Genomic DNA, 5,000 nt, shown 5'->3' with positions numbered 1-5,000 from the left:
ATCACGAGTCCAACACGTGATCCAAAGACCAAGTGAATACACACACACACACACACACACACACACACACACACACACACACACACACACACACACACACACACACACACACACACACACACACATATATATATATATATATATATATATATATATATATCAAAGAAATCACAAAACACACGTGAATATCTATTTTTGCAGAAACCACCGGGAAACTGAAAAAACAGATATCGAACGACTACTGAGACATTTTCAAAGGTACAGGAAAGCAATACAGAAAGAAACAATATATACATATGTATGTATATATATATATATATATATGTATATATATAAATATATATATGTATATGTATATATACATATATATATATGTACATATATATATATATATATATGCATATAAATGTATATATATATATATAAATATGTATATATATATGTATATATATATGTATATATATATATATATATATCTACATATATATTCATATATGTCTACTATGATAAAGTAGTAGCTTCTGTCTGTCTGTCTGTTTCTTTGTTTGTTCACGAATTCCTAGGGTTTTGTAGATAGACACCCATATCCATATATATTGTGATACCCTACCACTCTAGGTACTTGAATAGCTATATTTAATTTAGATATATACATATATATATATATATATATATATATATATGTATATATATATTTATATATATATATATATATACATATATATTATTTTGGCTAGTGTTAAAGGGTAAAGTGATATGGTGGGGTAACACGCCACTACTGTAGTGTCCTTTTAAAACGTTTGGCATTTTGTGACAAAGAATATTATTATTAACCAAACAATTGCGTGCTCATAAATATTATTTATATTTGAAAAATTAATGTTGCCAAAAACTATGATAGCCTTTGTAAGGAGAGAGCATGTAAATGTAAAACGATTGTATAATTTTACAAAATATTTAAATATTGGTTATATGTATTTTACATTTTTGCGGGCGATAACTTGCATAATGAAAGGTTGGTTAATTTTTTTCTTACTTTCTTAATATTTTATTTGTGTTGCCTTTACCATAGTGTTATATTGATACGTGTAACTTTTCTCCACAAATTCTATCAAAATTGAAATGATCATCATGTGCCCGCAGCAACACGAGGGTAATTTTGCTAGTGTATGTATATTTATATATGATATATATAAATATATGTATATGAATATATATATATACATTATATGTATACATATATATATATATATGTAAATGTATATAGGTGTGTGTATGTATATATATATATATATATATATATATATATATATATATATATATATATATATATATATATATATATATATATATATGATGAAGGTGGAAAAAGAAGTCACGGTTCTAGTTCCGAGTTCCTGAGTTCATTCTTAACCGGTTTCGCTCTACGCTCTATGCTTCATCAACTTGTCACAATGTACCAGCATATATATATATATATATATATTTATTTATATATAGATATGTATATATTTCATATATATATACATATATATACAGTATATGTATATATATACATATATTTATATATATATATATATATATATATATATATTCCAAAAGGCATCATCCCTCATATAAGTGATATAGACAACCAAGGCAGACACCTACCCACACCTATCCATCTTCAACCCATCACCCATTCTCATTTTATCTTAGCTCCTTGTATATGTATATTTACATGTACATATATACGTTTACGTATTTGTATATATGTATGTAATAATATATATATATATGTACTGTATATATATATACATACATATTTATATACATATATATATATATATATATATATATATATATATAATATGCATACATATGTACACAAGGGTATGGGCAAAATGAGTAGAGTGAGTGTAGTTGAATCAGAAATCAAACTCACTCCACGTGACAAGATGAATATCTTTGTTAACAAGAATAGGGGCGTCCAAGATTACAAAGAGAGCGAAGGACGAGGAGGTTAAAGGGAAATGTTTGAGGGAAAATAAATGAAGAAATAACAGGCAAACCATGTCAATTGGAGAAGAAAAGACGGTATACACAGGAAAAAGAATGAAAGTGTAGAGAGTGAGAGAGAGTGAGAGAGAGAGAGAGAGAGAGAGAGAGAGAGAGAGAGAGAGAGAGAGAGAGAGAGAGAGAGAGAGAGAGAGAGAGAGAATTAGAGAGAGAGAGAGAGAATGAGAGAGAGAGAGAGAATGAGAGAAAGAAGGAGACTGAGAGAGAGAGAGAGAATGAGAGAGAGAGAGAGAGAGAGAGAGAGAGAGAGAGAGAGAGAGAGAGAGAGAGAGAGAGAGAGAGAGAGAGAGAGAGAGAGAGAGAGAGAGAGAGAGAGAGAGAGAGAGAGAGAGAGAGAGAGAGAGAGAGGAGAGAGAGAGAGAGAGAGAGAGAGAGAGAGAGAGAGAGAGAGAGAGAGAGAGAGAGGGAGAAGAGAGAGAGAGAGAGAGAGAGAGAGAGAGAGAGAGAGAGAGAGAGAGAGAGAGAGAGAGAGAGAGAGAGAGAGAGAGAGAGAGAGAGAGAGAGAGAGAGAGAGAGAGAGAGAGAGAGAGAGAGAGAGAGAGAGAGAGAGAGAGAGAGAGAGAGAATGAGATAGTGAGAGAGAGAGACATAGATATAAATATTTATTTGGCTCCAGTGCTGGGTGATCCATATGTAATATACAACCACTCATAACTCTCCCCTCACAATGTATGAGTGGTTCTAGTTGCCAATAAGGGGTTTTAATGAGATATAGTATACTCATACACTCTCGTTTAGTCGCGCGTGCTTTCAACGCACACGAACAGGCATGCACACGCGCACACACGCACACACGTACACACACACACACACACATATACAAACGTAACTCGTGGCGCAGTGGTTAGAGTTTTCGGCCGCCACTACGGCGGTCTGGGTTCGAATCCCGCCCCGGCCTAAAATAGTTTCAGTATCGCTACGCTGTGAGTTGTTACTACAACTCTCGTGGGTGGAGAGTTCGGGTTGTGTGTGCGTGTAAGGTTACAACATTACCCATAGATCGGTCATATATGAGCTCTGAGCTCTCTTCCGGGAGGATAATAGCTGTCGATCACGTGTTGGACACGTGATGCAAGATCATGGTGAATCACAAACACATACACACGCGCACACACACACACACACACACACACACACACACACACACACACACACACACACACACACACACACACACACACACACACACACACACATACACATGCACACACACAAACACACCCACACACACATACACACACACACACACACACAAACACACACACACACACACACACACACACACACACACACACACACACACACACACACACACACACACACACACACACACACACACACACACACACACACACACACACACACATAGTTGGTAGAGCGCTGAACTGGGAAGCAGAAGTGCTCCCAGCACCCAGTTCGAATCCTGCCCAGGGCCGAAATTATTTCGGTATCGCTGTGCCTCGGGTTGTTACTCTGACTCTCGTGGGCGGGGAGTTGGGGGTGTGTGTGTGTGCAAGGTCATAGCATTACCCATAGATCGGACCTACGAGCTCTGAGCTCTCTTCCAGGAGGGAAATAGCTGTCGATCACGAGTCCAACACGTGATCCAAAGACCAAGTGAACACACACACACATACACACACACACACACACACACACACACACACACACACACACACACACACACACACACACACACACACACACACACACACACACACACACACACACACACACACACACACACACACACACACACACAAACACACAAACACACACACACACATATGTACACACACACACACACACACGATAACTTTGTTCACATATTGGGAACCCTAAGTGATTCTGTTCATAGCCCAAAGGCCGCAGAATCCTTCAATTATCTAAAAACACTTGGACGATTTACCTTTGAATCGGCTGCTTTCGAAAAAAACAAAAAAAATAGCCAACTTAGCCTACGGGCGCTATCAAATAAGTCGTGCTGCCTAGGCTATACTTTAAAAATAGTAATAATACCAATAATGAAAAGAATAGAAAAATAAAGGTAATAGAATTATACGAAAATAGAATGATAAAACTAGCAGAAATAATAAAAATGATGAAAATTACAAAAAAAAAGAAAATAATTTAATAATAACGATAAAAATAATAGTAATAATAGTTGACAAAACAAATTTAGAATTAGTAAACATTATGGAAACAATGAAAATATAAAAGAAAATTATAGAACAATAACAATAATGATAATAGCAATAAAGATAATGGACGAAATATATTATAGAATTAGTCAACATGATGAAAATAATGAAAATAAAATAAAAGAAAATAATCAAATAATGATAACAATAATAGTAATAATGATAACTAAAAAATTCCTCCGATTGTTGAAACAGATTCATTTTCCTCCATCAGATCAAACGACATTCTAAGTAAATTGCTGAGAAAGCAAAATAGGTAGATATATTGATTTTACAGCTGAAGTGCTAGGGGCGGGTGATACCGCCGATTAGTTGGACGTTTGAGGACAAATGGCCCGGTACAATAACATCTTTAATGTAGGACATATCACTGGCTGAAAGTGGGAGATTGCGGAATGGGATCAGTCGCCGGCTGCGTGCGTTCCATGTGTGAAAAGATCCAAAATTTGACAGTGAAAGTTAATAGAGAGATATTGAGCCTATTCTGGAGACTGAATATCGACCCTTCAAGGCTACAGCTCCTGATGGAGTTGATGAGGGTTTTGAAAAAGGGCAGCTTTGCTGTCCATCTTGCGGGATCTCCGTCATTGCTCACGGGCTATATTGTAAACATACATTAATATTTATTCCTTTCCTCCCTCCTTCCCTCCTTCCCTCCTTCCCTCCATCCTTCCCTCCTTCCTTCCTTCCTCCCATCCTCCCTTCCTTTCCTCCTTCCCACCCTCCCTTCAACTGTCCTAC

Source organism: Oratosquilla oratoria, chromosome 14 (genome assembly GCF_046742065.1).
Source record: "Oratosquilla oratoria isolate Oo_2021 chromosome 14, ASM4674206v1, whole genome shotgun sequence".
Lineage (NCBI taxonomy): Eukaryota > Metazoa > Arthropoda > Malacostraca > Stomatopoda > Squillidae > Oratosquilla > Oratosquilla oratoria.
This window is presented reverse-complemented; position numbering follows the sequence as displayed.